Source organism: Bidens hawaiensis, unplaced genomic scaffold (assembly GCF_021521415.1).
Source record: "Bidens hawaiensis isolate Kalapana, Puna unplaced genomic scaffold, B.hawaiensis_p1.1 tig00014937_1, whole genome shotgun sequence".
Lineage (NCBI taxonomy): Eukaryota > Viridiplantae > Streptophyta > Magnoliopsida > Asterales > Asteraceae > Bidens > Bidens hawaiensis.
In genome coordinates this window covers 182,670-199,744 of record NW_027492327.1, presented here as the reverse complement: position 1 = coordinate 199,744, position 17,075 = coordinate 182,670, and the positions used below count along the sequence as shown (strand labels likewise).

The window sequence follows — 17,075 nt, the reverse complement described above, 5'->3', positions numbered from 1 at the left end:
ATGGCCCTCCGGTGTAAAGCAAAACTTCAAACGATTGTTTGTCCTAAATATGAGATATAAACATAAGTTCAACGGGTAAATATAGTAACTAAAATACTTGAGATTGATACATACATGCCATAAAGATCTACTTTGAAAACACTACACATTTTCACAATCACACACAACTTTTCATGCAATGCAGAAAAAAAAAAGACAATAAAGTTAGTTAACAAAATGCACATGAATCCGGGATCTAAATTAATAGGAACATTAATTTAAATAAACAATTTGATTAAAAGTCAATAATTGACTTATGTAGTGGTTTTAGTTCGAATATTCTATAAAACAACTCATGTGCATACTTAATTTCATGTTATAAAAGATGATAGTTACTGAGGCGCCGCACCAGCCAATTCACTACAAACGACAATGAACCGGTGCAAAAATAATAAAGTAAAAAATACAGTAACAACAGACCAAAAATTTGAACCGATGCCAAACATTACCAAAATTAGGTGACAAACAAATTAAATTCAACAATGCAATAAGAACACACAAAAAAAACCCAAAAGTTCAACTTCAATGGTGTTTTTTGTTCTCAGCCGCCGTTGACCTAGAGCCCCTTTCTGCCTCTACTCATGTCCTTGTCATTGTTCATCGACAACGGCAAATACACCAAACAAACCATCTTACAACCACGTAGTCTAGATGCATCCATAAATGTATAGTTTACAAACATCCAAAGCCGAAATTTTCCCATAAATATAATTTTACAAGCCAGGTAGTTAAAACCTAAAGTTATATATATTTTTATATAAATATATTTAATAATTATAGTTAATCTTAAACATGCCATGCCAGGTGGATAAAATCTACAAATTACCACAACACCTTTATAGTGTACCTCATCATATCTGACCTAATCTCAACCCCCTCAAACTCCCTGTACAGGCGCGCGAGACCTTGATCTGAAAACAAAGTACCCACCCGGCTCACGTTAACGACCCATACCCCTTACCCGCTCACTTTAGCACCACCCCCTTAATCATGTCCATTCTGTATCTTCTTCTTATCCTGCGCACCTCCTCCGCCTTCTTCTCCAACAGACCTAGGGTTTCTTTCTCTCATAAAATTCATCATTCTCTTCACAATCCTACGCTTTCACTCTCATTATTATTCAAATTGGCGGTTTATGGACTCAGATCGACACCACAGGAACTCGTATAACTACTCCAATCTCTTTAATCTCGAGGTATTTGTCTCTGTTGTCTCTGTTCTTCGTTGAATTTCAGTCTCACGGTTCAGTTTTGTGATTTCGTTCGTGTTGATGTGTGTGATTGACTTATGTGTGGTGGTGTTGTAGTCTCTGACGAAGTTTCAAGTGCCGCAAGGTGATGAGTTTGATTATTATGCGAATAGTAGTCAAGGTGAGAGCAGAGGTAACCGAGGAGGTAGGTGCTTTATTTGTTTGTGGATTTACAGTGCAATTACGTTACAGTTAGTCGATTACCGGTTCGGTGATTAGTTGTTGATTAGCTTTGTTGTTTTGTATCTACTGGTTGAATGATTAAAGGCTTCTCTGTAGATTTTCCCTAATATTACATCACAGCTAGTCAGTTACACGTTTAAAACGATAGTTCTTATTCCGTGATTGTAAATTAACTTCATTGTTTAGTATCCAGTGGTTGAGTGATTAAAGGTTTCTCTGTATTTACAGTAAAAATACACCACAGTTAATAGATTTTCACTAAAATTACATCACAGCTAGTCAATTAGATTCAGTGGTTGCAATATGTAATATGCCGCAGAGAAACACGCGAACTAGCTGTTGCTTAACTTTATTACTTTGTATCTAGTGATTGATTGATTAAAGGTTTCTGTGTAGATTTTCACTAAAATTACATCACAGCTAGTCAATTACAGGTTTAAAAGCGATTGTTGTTTTTCGGTATTTGACTATTTGTTTACTTGACACAGAAACACACGAATTAGCTGTTGATTAACTTTGTTATTTTATATCTGTTGATTGAATGATTGATAAAGAGGAGATTAAATGTGTATATTAAAGTTAATGGTTGGGTATTATATTATTATCAGGTGTAGCAATGACAGACCGAAATAATGGAATGATGTTGGAAAAGAGAAAGAGGAGAAATACGTATAGTAGTGATGAGGATCAGGAAGGAAGTTATGATGAGTATGTATCTGAGGAGAGATATAGAGCAATGCTTGGTGAGCATGTTCATAAGTATAAAAGAAGGCATAAACATAATAATCTGCCATCTTCTGCTTCCACGCGGAATGGGATGTTTGGTAGCAAGGGTAGTATTGGATCAAAGGATCATAAATTGGGGAATGGCCGTCCGGGATCACACAAGATTGAAACGGTTCCTCAATATGTAGGGCATTACAAAGATGCAGATTTTTCTCCAGAGTATGGATTAGATAGGTTTGTGCTGTTAAAATTGTTAAACGATGTTTCAATTTGCATTTTGATCTGATTATTTAGTTTTCTTTACCTTAATATGCAGGTCAGTATATGAACCGGCTTATCTAGATATCGGGGATGGTGTCAGTTACAAGATTCCTCCAACTTATGATTCGCTAGCCGCCTCATTAAACTTACCAAAAACATCAGATATCCGGGTGGAGGAGTTTTACCTTACAGGCACTCTTGATTTGGGTTCTTTGGCTTCAATGATGTCTGCTGATAAAAGATTTGGGCCCAGAAGTGGATCAGGAATGGGCGAGCCCAAACCACAATATGAATCACTTTGGGCAAGATTAAGTTCCCAAACATCAAATAACTCCTCACAAAAGTTCAGTCTTAAAGTCAGTGATGCTGCGTTGGAGTCATATTCAGCTCCTGAGGGTGCAGCTGGCGGTTTTAGGCGGTTTATCATGTCAGAAAGTGGAGTGCTACAGGTGCACTATGTGAAGGTGTTGGAGAAAGGTGACACATACGAGGTTTGTAATTTGTCTCTAGATGTTGACTTTTTACGGTTTGTTAGGATTTGTTGACATATGTTTTGTTGAATCGTTTGTCTTCCAGATTATTGAACGTAGTCTACCTAAGAAGCAAAATGTGAAGAAAGATCCGTCTGAAATTGAGAAGGAGGAGATGGATAGAGTTGATAAATATTGGGTGAATATGGTCAGAAAAGACATACCAAAACATCACAGATTCTTTATCAACTTTCATAGAAAGCAATTAACTGATGCAAAGAGGTTTTCTGAGAACTGTCAAAGAGAGGTATTTTATCAAATTTTATGTCACTTGTATTTTGTTGAATCTACAAGCATTACTGCATTAGTCAAAATCTGTGATATAGTTTCAAGTGCTAGCCTTTTAAAATTCTGATATTCCAATTGGCATGCTTAAAATTTATTTTTTCTTGCAGGTAAAAATGAAGGTGAGCAGATCACTTAAGTTGATGAGGGGTGCTTCAATTCGCACTCGTAAACTGGCACGCGATATGCTGGTGTTTTGGAAAAGAGTGGATAAAGAGATGGTAATATTTTTACTCTAAATTTATTGGGAAATACTGTGTAGTGTGTACATACATCTCAGAAAAGAATTGAAAACTGCTTTTATTACATAAAGCTCATTATACATGTTTACAAGAAAGTCTATTAAGTAGTTCTAACACTTTTGCTGATCTTTCACCTTTTATACATATACGTTTTTACATAAAAAACGTAACGTCCTCTTTACATCCGATGTAGAAGAAAAGTTTCTCTTTTTCTTTGTAAATTGACCTACAGTTGTTGGGTTGATTAAACGCATAACTCTGTGCGTTGCTTGTTAGCTACAAACTTCTACTTCTTTTATCATTTTTTTTGGCAAGTTAACAACTAAATGAATCTTCATGTTAAATGCTTATAGGAGATTAAAACAATGCTCAACATAGAATTATTGTTTATCTTAAAATGCATCGACACAGTTTTTCTTGCTTTTTTGTTTATTTCTTATACACCCATGATGTTTACATATCCTACTTAGAAAGAACATTTTTGTAGTAAGTTGGGGAATGATTAACTTATATTCAATTTGTCGTTCAGGCTGAGATTAGGAAAAGAGAAGAAAAGGAAGCTGCTGAAGCTTTGAAACGTGAACAGGAACTTCGTGAAGCCAAACGCCAGCAACAGAGATTAAACTTTTTATTATCTCAAACAGAACTTTATGGTCACTTCATGCAGAACAAGTCATCTGCACAGCCAGGCGAAGCATTGCTCGAAAATGATAAAACCAATGATCAAGAAGCAATCATGAGTTCTTCAGATGCTATTGCAATTGAAGAAGATCCTGAAGAGGCCCAAATGAAAATGGAGGCCCTGAAAGCAGCCCAAGATGCAGTTTCCAAGCAGAAAAAAATCACGAATGCATTTGACGATGAATGCTTAAAATTGCGTCAAGCTTCAGGTGTTGAGGTCCCTGAACAACATGATTCTTCAGTTGCTGGATCTAGCAACATAGATTTATTGCACCCGTATGTGTTTTTTCTTCCAATTTTTAGTGTGCATGGGTCTGTAAACGAACTGAACGAACACGATTGAAGCATTTTCGTGTTTGTTGGTTTAACCATAACCGAACAAATTACCGAACTTGAACAATTTAAGAACCAGGTTTTCGTGTTCGTTCGCTAACAATATAAATGAGCGATTCACATACGTAAACGAACTGAACATATATGAGCGAACATAGTTAAGCTAAAACTAGTTAAAAGTAATGTGAAGAACAATGGGGCATGTGTCATGTTCAGTTCTTTTAACACTTTAACTAGATGAACAAAATTTTTTGTTCATGTTCGTCATTTATGTTCTCGCAATGGTTCATGAGCTGTTCACTGAACGTTTGGTTTGTTTACAAGCCTATTTATGTGTATGGGAATGAAGGAATGATTTTTATTTCTAATATAAGTCGTTGGTTAGTGGGTTTGGTTTTGAAAATGGATATTAAACTCAAATAATTGGGCGTATACTAAACTCACCAAGGGGGTTGGATCTAGAAATCTATTTCCATTCCTGTATCAGCTTCATCCTGTTTTCAAACCCATAGTTGTAATTACAAGCCAAAAGCCCCCTAAGTCTACAGTAGTTTATTTACTTAAAATGGGTACGTGTTCCATATTGTTTCAGTTCAACTATGCCGGTAGCATCTTCGGTACAGACACCAGAATTATTCAAAGGTTCTTTGAAAGAGTATCAGCTAAAAGGTCTCCAGTGGCTGGTCAATTGTTATGAGCAGGTAATAATGTAGTCTCATGGACATGTTTATTCTTCTTTCTTATTGTCATATTGAGTTGTTTACTGTTTTCTTAAAGGGTCTAAATGGTATTCTTGCTGATGAGATGGGCCTTGGGAAGACTATTCAAGCAATGGCGTTCTTGGCTCATTTGGCTGAAGTAAGTAAACTGCCTGAAACTCTGAATATTTGTGGCAAGATGGGCAGGTTGGTTAACGAGGTGTTCTGTGTGAAACGGGCTGGTTGGGTTGATCACTAGTCATGTAAACAGACCAAACAAACACGAACAGGGGATGTTCATGTTTCTTCGTTTAACTTTAACCAAACAAACGATTGAGCACGAAAAATTAGACGAAGATGGTTTTCTTGTCTGTGTTTGTTTGTCAAGAAAAGGAATGTGCTCGTGCTTGTTTATGTTTGTTCGTGAAAGAGTATAAATGAACGTAAACGAACTAACCTAACTGAACATAGGCGACCGAACATTAATGAATACGACTGAGCAAAAACCACTTAAACGTAAACGTGAACATCAATCTGGCAGGCCTAAAAAGTAAATAAACTACCTATTTTGAAATGAGTTATATTTTAATAATTTCATAAAACTAGACTAAATTGTAATGGTTAATGAACATTAACCAAGAAAAAGGTAAATAAATATATAAGTGGACTTAAACAAATGAACTTAAACAATTGTAAACTAATGAACATAAATGAGTGTATCTTAAGCGAACACACGAACGTGGAACGTATTTATATGAATATTCAAAAGTGCATCGGTCGAAATTGTCACCTTTACCTCTGATATTTACGGTTTCAGTTGCAATAACATGTAATGATTATGTATTTCTGCAGGAGAAAAATATATGGGGCCCGTTTCTGGTTGTTGCACCTACTTCTGTCTTGAACAATTGGGCTGATGAAATAGGCCGGTTCTGCCCTGACCTAAAAACGCTTCCTTATTGGGGTGGTATTCAGGAACGAACAGTACTTAGGAAAAACATAAATCCAAAGCGACTTTATCGAAGGTACTTGATAGGAATCATATCCTACTCTAATTGTCATTGTCTATTAATAGAGGGGGGTTAGTGTAATTAGTAGTTCTATAAATAAGGCATTAGTCTCTAGTGGAGGGGAAGGAATAGAATTGGTTAGTTGTTAGGCTCATTGCCATGTGCATGAGAAGGGCATAGCCCGGGACCACTTAGGTGGTTAGTTATCTTGTAGATCCTTGTGATCATCATCTTCTCCATAATAATATTTCAATTCCACCATTGTTGTTCGTTTTGAGCTTCGATTTAGTTTCAATTCCTATCATTGGTCCGACCTGCCTCACCTCTACTCTCCATTTAATTTCAAAATTTCAGATCTGTGTTCACATCTCAGATCTCAGATCCGATTACCTCACCAAATCTCTCCATCTATTTTATACCGTCAATTTCAGTCCAGATCTGTGTTTTTATTCAGATCTCAGATCCGATTCCGATTCAATGTCAGATCCAATTTCCGATTCAAATTCAGATCCGATTTCAGATTCATTCTCAGATCCGATTTCAGATTCAATCTCAGATCCGATTTCACTCTTTCAATTTCAGATCCGATCATGGTGAATCAATCATCTCGTTAAGATGCACATGAGCAGCAAATTCTCCAATTACAATCTGATGTTACTGAAATTAAATCGACGTTGCTGGTTTTGCAAGAGGATCGGGAGAAACAGAGAGAATTTCAGAAGTGTTTTCTCGATTGGATGAAACAACATGAGAAGATGTCTATTGCTGGGTCGCCTGGTTCGGGAGGCGATTTCAGTGAGGTACCTCCCTATTCTTGTCCCCAATCTGTTTCCGATAGGGATTCCGGTCCCAAGTATGCTTCCGATGGGGATTTTTCTGGTGGTCTTTCGTCTCTAATAGCTCAACTGGAGGTGCTCGTTTCCAGATCTGAAGAAGGTTTTTCTGGTTCGGGGACGGAATCTGGTCCGGTTGCTCCTCCTGTGGATTTGCTTGAGGCTGTGAACAAGGTGCAATTGCCTGAGTTCACTGGTTTCGATCCGCAAGAAAGGATTCAGCAGGCCAATCTGAATTTTGATATCCACACTTTAGAGAAGAAGTAAAGAGTATTGGCGGCAACAGTATCATGTTCGCGATCTGCCGAAAACTCAAACAGCCTTGCAATTTTGATGCCGGTTAGGGTTGATAGGGCTATGTTGGATGATACACACAAGCAGTTGGACTCAGGAACGGTGGTGGGCCGTGGTGTGACATTGACACTAGCTCTGGAACTGGATTGTCCGGATTTGGACTCGCTGAAATGCTCGCCTCACAACTTTCATGTTGGAACGGGTCTGAATTTGGTGTTCACTCCATTTGATAAGGGAAAAGCTACAATGTATCATCGTCCTCTCAACAGACCGTGTTTGAGGTTTTCAGTTACGTGGCATCTCTGGCTCATGCATGGGCAGCCGCGGCCACCAGAAGACGAATCTGGATTCTGGGCCCCGTTTCTGATCAAAGTCTTGGGGACAAGACTTTTTCGAAGGGGGGAGTATTGATAGGAATCATATCCTAAGTCCATGGTTTTAAAAAACGCCGTGAGGCGGCGCCTCGAGGCGCGCCTCAGTTCGAGGCGGTAACAAAACGAATTTGAAGCGGCGCCTCAGGGGATAAAAATAAACGTACGCCTCTTCATAGCTGAGGCGGAAAAAAAACGGTCGAGGCGGAAAGTACGGCTGAGGCTTAAGAGGCGGGAAAACCTATTTTTTTGTAATTTTTGTAATAAAGTCATTAAAGGAGGAGTGAAGAGAATGAAGGAGCATCTTGCTTGTACACATAACGATGTCATGCCTTGCCCTAATGTGCCCAAGGAAGTGAAAGATGAAATAACACAATACCTAAAGCAATTTCAAGAGTCTAAATTTGTTGCCCAACGCAACTTTGAGGAGAATGTGGGAAGCGGGGCATACTACAACAGTGGCGGAAGTGTCAATCCATGTGCTAGCTCTAGGGGAGTTAGAGGACCAATAGACCGGTGGATGGGGGATGGAATAAACAATGAAGAAGGATCAATACCGGGTGAAAAAATGACACCGACGAGTGCTAAAGAGCAACGAAACCAAGTTTGCTTGGATATCGGGAGATACTTTTATGATAATGGAATCCCATTTAATGCAGCAAATAGTCCTTCAGTTCCTAAGTTCTTTGTTTGATGTTAACTATTTTTTTAATAAGATATATAATTTTTATATTTATTTTTAAATCCCGCCTCGAGCTTACGCCTCGTGAGGCTATGGTAAAACGCCTCGAGGCGCGATTCCGTACTTTTAAACCTTGCCTAAGTCTACTCTAATTGTCATTGTCTATTAATAGAGGGGGGTTAGTGTAATTAGTAGTTCTATAAATAAGGCATTAGTCTCTAGTGGAGGGGAAGGAATAGAATTGGTTAGTTGTTAGGCTCATTGCCATGTGCATGAGAAGGGCATAGCCCGGGACCACTTAGGTGGTTAGTTATCTTGTAGATCCTTGTGATCATCTTCTCCATAATAATATTTCAATTCCACCATTGTTGTTCGTTTTGAGCTTCGATTTAGTTTCAATTCCTATCAGTACTCATCCCACGGTTCTTATTTTGTGCACTTGCATCAATCTTTTTGTATTTTTCTTTGCAATATATATATATATATATATTGCAATATATATATATATATATATATATATATATATATATATATATATATATATATATTATAAACCATGTTAGAAAAAATATGATTTTTTAAAACAGTGTGAACCTTTAGGCTTCCTCTATTCAGCAAATGCCTATGCTTTTGTATTATATTGTTTACTTTGAGTCAACATACATATGTAAATGAATTGCTGACTGCAATTTATTCAATCATATTTTCTGGCTGATTGTTAGGTTGCTTGTTTAATTTTGTACTTTGTAGGCGATTCTAACATGGCACCAATGGGTAGGCTTGTAAACGAACCAAACGTGGCATGTTGATGCCTGTGACTTCATTCGTTTAACTTTAACTGAACAAGCGATCGAACGCGAACAATTAAACGAACAGTGTTTTCTTGTTCATGTTCATTCGTGAAAAAACTGAGTGTGCTTCGTTCATTAATAGTATTAATGAACGGTTCGCGAACATAAACGGACCACCATAATTGAACGTAGATGAATGAACATAAATGAGCAAACACTAATTAAAATTTAATGTAAACAGCAATCTGTTGGGCCTAAAAGAAACTAGATTAAGTGTGAGTCTAAAAAGTTTAACTGAATATATATAACGTACGTGAACGAAGGAACTTAAACTCACATGAACAAACGATCATAATTGAATGTTAAAGGACAAACATAAACGGGCGTAAATGAGCGACCATTCAGAAACATAAATGAATGAATGAGACATGTCTTCATGTTTGTTTGTTTAACTAAATGAACAGAAAAAATTGTTCTGTCACTGAACGTTTGGTTCGTTTACTGGGTTACTAGTGGGTGCTTTTTCACTCTCCGTCTTTTTTTTTTAATATAATTTAGATATATTTTCTAATATAAGTAAATATTTAAATTAAAATTAAAGTTTTACAAAGTATTTTCTAACAACATTAGATAAATACATGTATTCAGACAATTTCATGCCGTTTGTTTTTTTCAACTGCAAGTTTACAGATTGTGTTGTGTTTCATAATATTCCAGACATGCTGATTCCCTTAATTTTGACTCAACAGGGATGCTGGATTCCATATCCTTATTACCAGCTACCAACTTCTAGTATCTGATGAAAAGTACTTCAGACGTGTGAAATGGCAATACATGGTATTGGATGAAGCTCAGGCAATCAAAAGTTCAACCAGGTAATGGCTTTAATGGGCTGTGTCCGGTTGAATTGGCCTTCCATTTTTTGTCCTTTTAGTTTATTTTTTGTATGGATAAATAATGTGCTTTATAGGATGTTATATCTCACCGTATTTTGTTTAATCGTGCTAACAGTATAAGATGGAAGACACTACTCAGTTTCAATTGTAGAAATCGTCTGTTACTAACTGGGACACCTGTTCAAAACAACATGGCTGAGTTGTGGGCCCTCCTTCATTTCATCATGCCAACCCTTTTCGACAGCCATGAGCAATTTAATGAGTGGTTTTCTAAAGGGTAAGATTTTGATTTTTTAAGACTTGTATTCCTTTTATATATCAACAGTATAAAGAATAATGCTTCATTGTGTATGCATCAGTATTGAAAATCATGCTGAACATGGTGGGACTTTAAATGAGCATCAACTTAGTAGATTGGTAAGTACTTAGTTTCTTTTTTTTACATGAGATTTTCACCATATTCTTAACCTTAGTATTCTATTTTGTTTATTACGTTTTTGCCAGCATGCTATTTTAAAGCCTTTTATGTTGCGGCGTGTTAAGAAGGACGTGGTTTCCGAGTTGACTCGGAAGACCGAAATTACAGTGCATTGCAAATTGAGTTCACGGCAACAAGCGTTTTACCAAGCTATTAAAAACAAAATATCTCTTGCTGAGTTGTTTGACAGTAACCGTGGTCAACTTAATGAGAAGAAGTTTATGAACTTGATGAATATTGTCATCCAGTTGAGAAAGGCAATTCTCCTTTTTATCTTTTCAACTTTCCTTTTCTCTGCGTTTAGGCTTGTAAACAAACACGAATGGGGCATGTTCGTGTTCGTTCGTTTCATATTAACCGAACACGAGCAATTAAACAAAGAGGGTTTTTTGCTCATGTTGATTCGTTTAGAAAATAAATGTGTTTGTGTTCGTTCATTAATAATATAAATGAACGGTTCATGAACATAACTGAGCTAACACCAATTAAAAGTAGCTAGTGGGCCTAAATTTTAAATGAATATCTTTACAAACTTAAAACAAATGTAGCCTAAGAAACACAAATGAACGCAAATGGATGAACATAAACAACTTAACATAAACTGATTTAAATGAACAAACTTAGGCGAACGTTCACGAACATAAATGAACGAACAAGACATGTGCTCGTTGCCAAATGAACAAAAAGTTTTGTTCATGTTCGTTCGTTTATTAAATAAACGAACTTCCTGTTCACGAGTGGTTCACTGAACGTTGGGCTTGCTTACAAGCCTATTTATGATTGTTAGAGCACTTTTATCAATATTTTATATTTTTGTTTGAATCATTATTTTCCCTTGTGATGATAGGTTTGTAACCATCCTGAGTTATTTGAGAGAAACGAAGGAAGTTCATATTTCTATTTTGGAGATATCCCAAATCCGCTTCTTCCAGCCTCGTTTGGGGAATTGGAGGATGTATATTATTCTGGGATTAAGAATCCTATTACATATAAGGTAATTAATTACTTAAATCATACATTTAAGTTTCCAGAATCAGATTGTTAATCACTAATTTTGTTTGCAGATTCCAAAATTAATTCACCAAGAAGGAAAACATAGTACCAGGAAAGAGTTTTTTGAGAAACATTTCAACATATTCTCTCCCCAAAGGATTTATCAATCCATATTTAAGCAAGTTAAATACGAACCCAGTTACAATGGAGCGTTTGGATTTACACGATTGATTGATCTTTCACCAGCCGAAACATCATTCATAGCAAATGCTTCTATGATGGAGAGATTATTGTTTTCAATTTCTAGATGTGATTCGAGTATTTTAGACGAGGTTGTTGACTTTCTAATGGCAGATGAGGATAATAATATTGGGAAGGAGAAAGTGAGGGCGGGTAACAAGAATGCTATTATTACCATCTAAGTCGGAAATAAATATTCTTAAACGGAGACTTGCAACGGGACCCACGGATGTCCCGTTTGAGGCTTTGGTACTCTCACATGAAGATAGACTTGCGTCTGATGCTCGGCTACTTCATTCGGCTTTCTCTTTCATTCCACCAATAAGAGCACCTCCTGTAAGTGTTATCATCAAGTTAATATATTTGTTCATTATGGTATATAATGTTTACTCTTACGATCCTTAAAGGACAGCTGCACCATGGATAACTTTTAGGGGCAATTTTATATCATCCTTCAAAACTTCGTAGTTTCATTTTTAATCCTTCATAGGCAAATAAAATCAGTTATTAGATTTGATCAAACAGATATTGACCCATTTTATCGCGGTTCTGGTTCGAGAGTTTCTAGAACCTTTTTAATTGTCAAAACAGATGGGTTGGTCCAAACACCATTTGGCCAGAGTATTTAACTTTTCATAAATAATAATATGATAATAAATATTGTTTAATAATAATCTACTGTTTTGAATAAAATGATTTAGGAGGTTTTATGTGAAAATGCACTTTGTCAAAAAGTTCGTTTATTTTACTCAATTTTCTCGTTTAAATCACTGTGTAAGTTAAATATTGAATACACAAATGGGTTTATTTGTGCTAGTAAACAAACTTACTGCTGTAAATAAATATATCTGTTTTTGACATTCTACATTATGTGATTGGCAGATTGATGCAGACTGTCCAGATAGAGATTTTGCTTATAAAAAAGTTGAGGAATTGCATAATCCTTGGCTTAAAAGATTATTGCTCGGTTTTGCACGCACGTCCGACTCAAACGGACCTAGAAAACCAGATAATGCTCCTCATCATTTGATACAAGAAATTGATGAAGAACTACCTATTGTGCAACCTGCTCTCCAGCTCACTCACAAGATCTTTGGTTCATGTCCACCTATGCAGAGTTTTGATCCCGCCAAGATGCTCACAGTATGAAAATCTAACATTTTGTTTACTTAATTTTCTTGCATGCTTTAATATTTTTTGTTAGAAGTGGAAACGGGCCGTTTAAAAAATGAGTAATGGGTCAAAATGGGGAGTTTGAAAATAGGAAAGTTAGGCAGTAAACGAACCGAATGAACATGGACAATTAAATGTACAGGTTCTGTTTGTTCGTGTTCGGTCGTTAAGAACATGTGCGTGTTCGTTTATGTTTGTTTGTTGATGTTATAAACGAACGGTTCACAAACATAGATGAGCGGATATAACCGGGTGAAAACCAATTAAAAGTAGACGTAAACATCAACTGTTGGGCCTAAAAAGCTAAACTAAATTGGAAAAGGTGATATTTCAATTTCATAGAATTAGACTAACTTGTAATGAGAATAATTATTTTAAATGAATATACAAACGATTGTAAGCAAATGGTGTCTTAAATGCATCAAGGGTAAATTTGACATTCTGCTAAATTAAAATTTCATGAATTGTTCATTTCTTAAATGGCATCTTTTTTTTTTTGGACGGATGGAGTTAAATATTTTAGCTTAATTGGATTGCCTTGCTAGAGATAGAACATGATATTGACCTGTTCTACATTGGTCAAATTTGCCACCTGTAATCTGCATACTCTGTCCATTTCTGGTCATTATCTAACTTGAATTGATTCTGATTCATTATTTAGGATTCAGGGAAGCTTCAAACACTGGATATACTCTTGAAGCGGTTGCGTGCAGGAAATCATCGTGTTCTTCTGTTTGCACAAATGACCAAGATGTTGAATATTATTGAGGTATTAAAAACTACTTCAGTTATTTATTGGATGCATTTGCTTATTTTTTATTTTCTTGATGGTTTCTTTTAATTTTGCAGGACTATATGAACTATAGGAAGTACAGATACTTAAGGCTTGATGGATCATCTACCATAACAGACCGTAGGGATATGGTCAAAGACTTCCAACTAAGGTCAGAATAGTAAATCAATATTAATTCATTATTATTTTATTATTTTTTGAGACCCTTCTCGAAGGTACACTTATCCTTTGGTTAACACTTGTTTTCTTGTAGAAATGATATTTTTGTGTTTTTACTGAGCACAAGAGCGGGTGGTGTCGGGATCAATTTGACTGCTGCTGACACGGTTATATTTTATGAAAGTGATTGGAATCCAACATTGGATTTACAAGCCATGGATAGGGCCCACCGTTTGGGTCAGACAAAAGATGTTAGTTTTCTCATCATTAACTTCTTTTTTATATTTTTTTTACATAAATAATAGAGTTTCTGAAACTTGTGTTTTTGATGATGCAGGTAACAGTTTATAGGTTAATTTGCAAAGAAACAGTTGAAGAAAAGATTTTACAGAGAGCTAGCCAAAAAAGTACAGTTCAACAACTTGTAATGACAGGTGGTCACATACAGGGTGACATATTAGCTCCTGAAGATGTTATTTCTTTGCTCATTGATGACGCACAAATGGAGCAAAAGCTAAAAGAAATTCCACAGGTATAGTGGGAATGTTTAAATAATTAAAAATTAGTTTATTATAATATCTGATTATCATATATCATGCACCCATTTGTTCAAATTTTAGGTTAACCGAAATAAGAGAAAAAGCGGGACAAAAGCTATCAGGATAGATGATGAAGGCGATGCACGGTTTGAAGATATTACGGGCCCGGAACCAACACCAGATGCAAACACAACCTCCCCTGCTGATAAACCAACGTCTAGTAAGAAGGTATGGAAACCGGGCCAAAATAGGTCAACAGTTTGAAAGTTGCTGAAAATATTGTGTTATGGCATAAACTAGTTTAGTTTACCTAATTTAAAAATAATAAGTGGACTATATTTTCCTAATTTTTAACCAACTTTATTTAACTGATTTTTTGTGTAAATTGCTTGATGTGATTTTAGATGATGCCATTCTAGCCACCACATCAAATATGTGAAAGACTAAAAAATAAATTTAATAAAAGTTTAGGGATGTAAATGAGCCGTTCCCAAGCTCGGCTCACATGGACTAACGAGAGCCCGAGCTCGAGCTCGGCTTGTTTCGAGCTCTACTCGTGAGTTGTTTTTTCAAGCTCTAATGTACATGTTTAGCTATTTCTATATATTTTTAAATTAACATATATTGTTTAGTTATTTTTATCAGTTCACAATTTTATGAATAATAAATATTATTTTATAAATATATATTTAATACACCAAATAAAAGTTATATAAATAATTTGCTCGTTTATGCTCACGAACCAGCTCGATAAGTGAAGCTTGGGCATGGGCTCGTTTAATTAACAAGCTTATTTAAATTTTCACGGTGCGAGCTCATTTGAACTAGGCCCAATTCCAGCTTTTAACGTGTCAATCTCGATTAACACACAAGCATGTTTCGTTTGCAGAGAAAATCTACAGCTGAAAAAGGGCCACCAAAATCAAGGCTTCCAAAAGGTCCTAAAAACCCTGATTCTTTGGCATCCAATTCGATAGCAGAATCCGATGACATGATGAGATTGTAAATGAGAATCTTGAATCTGCATTTACAGCCCCAACATTTCCGCCTGAAGACAATGCTAAATCTAAATATATAATTTACAACATTTATATAAAAAATATCTCGAGTGATTACAAAATTGATATTATTATCTTTGTTATTTTTGGCGGGAGAACAAGGATAAGATAACCTTGGATGGCCAAATTGTATGATAGCCCTGTACAGGTTATATTTTTTTTATACTTATATATTAGCTTCTTATAATTATTATTTGAGCAGGAATTTATATAGTTTATTGGATCATTTTATGAGCTTGTTGCTTAAGAGTAAAAAGGTTTCTCAAGGGCCAGTACATGAAATGCGTGTTAAAGTTTGAGCTTATATCGGGATCTTTGAGAATAATATTTAAATTATTCTCAATTGCATGGAGCCATTAGAACATATTATATACTAATATAATACAACATTATGCCTTTGATATAATGAGCTCGTTGTTAGTTTTGTAATAACTGTAAGCTCATTATTGTAGTGCCCGGTTTTAGTTCAAGGTATTTGTCAAGCCCACTCAAGTTAAACCATGAACATTTGTTGATAGTTTTTACATGTGAAAACCCATTTATTAGAGTACCTGTTGTAAAGGCGTCTTTTGATTCTTGATCGACTTTTGTAATTTAGGAAGATGAGAAAAAGAAGAGCGTAGAGAGAAGGAGAAAAAACAAGTTGGGAAGTTCGAACTTGTTTAGACGTGGATGTTTTTTAGGGGGTGTTTGGGATTCCTTATTTTACCTCCTGAAGAAACACTAAGTGACCCCGGCAGATTACGGATAATCTGGGGGTTAAGTAGATGTTTCCCATGAGGGTTAGGTCTGGCAAAGATGGTTGTTCTTCTGATGACCTGCAAAACAGACACCGTGAGCTCGTCACTGAGAAGGGGGGTTCCTCCTTGTGACCACCCTCCGGCGTGAGAATCAGACTAGATTGCTCTGAATATAAGTGTATATTAAGAGAAATAGCTAGAGCAGATATGTGAGTATGAGATGATCATACCGTTCCAAGGTGTTGGAGTATTTATAGCCGAAGGTAGGTTTCCAAGCAGGTACAGCCAGCTGTATACTATTCCTTTTCTACCAACTGTGGGCTACGCACGTGCCATGCTGGTGGTTGGTGGGTAGGCAGCGGCTGATAGTGACATGGGCGGCTGTGTACTATTCCCTTTCCACCAACTGCAGGCTATGTACGTGCCACAACAAGGGTTGGTGAGTAGGCAGCTGCTGATAGTTACATTTTGTACTAGAGCGTGCTCCTCCTCGTACTGTTGTCGGTGAGCTGTCACCCTGTGATTGGTTCATGGGCTGCTTTGGTCAGATCTTGTCTATTTTGTCCATACCATGGCAGGTATAGTACAAAAGATCTTCCAGAAGCGTACGGACTGGCTCATTTGGGCGGGAGTATTCCCGCCTTGCTCATTCCTTCTTCAGGTGACTACTGAATTATTTAGTGCCTTGTGCGTGTAGCCTTGCTATTAGTGCGGGTAGCCTTCCCTGATGGCTTGTATCCGCAGCTGCCGGAACAGGCGGGGTACTTCACCATTGGGAGGCTTTTCCTGCGGGAGCAG

The 17,075-nt window shown here is 36.5% G+C and overlaps 1 pseudogene across 1 annotated transcript; it reads left to right on the top strand.

Annotated features, from left to right (window-relative positions):
- Nucleotides 1–848: 848 nt before the first annotated feature.
- On the top strand, nt 849–15,757 carry LOC143548191 (chromatin-remodeling ATPase INO80-like; annotated as a pseudogene). Its single transcript, XR_013137903.1, has 23 exons — nt 849–1,234; nt 1,346–1,409; nt 2,080–2,431; nt 2,514–2,949; nt 3,035–3,235; nt 3,384–3,494; nt 4,045–4,472; nt 5,122–5,230; nt 5,307–5,387; nt 6,080–6,252; nt 9,958–10,083; nt 10,220–10,381; nt 10,464–10,521; nt 10,609–10,839; nt 11,430–11,576; nt 11,647–12,151; nt 12,698–12,958; nt 13,650–13,757; nt 13,838–13,932; nt 14,035–14,191; nt 14,278–14,472; nt 14,561–14,707; nt 15,369–15,757. The product of XR_013137903.1 is annotated as a chromatin-remodeling ATPase INO80-like (transcript).
- Nucleotides 15,758–17,075: the final 1,318 nt, after the last annotated feature.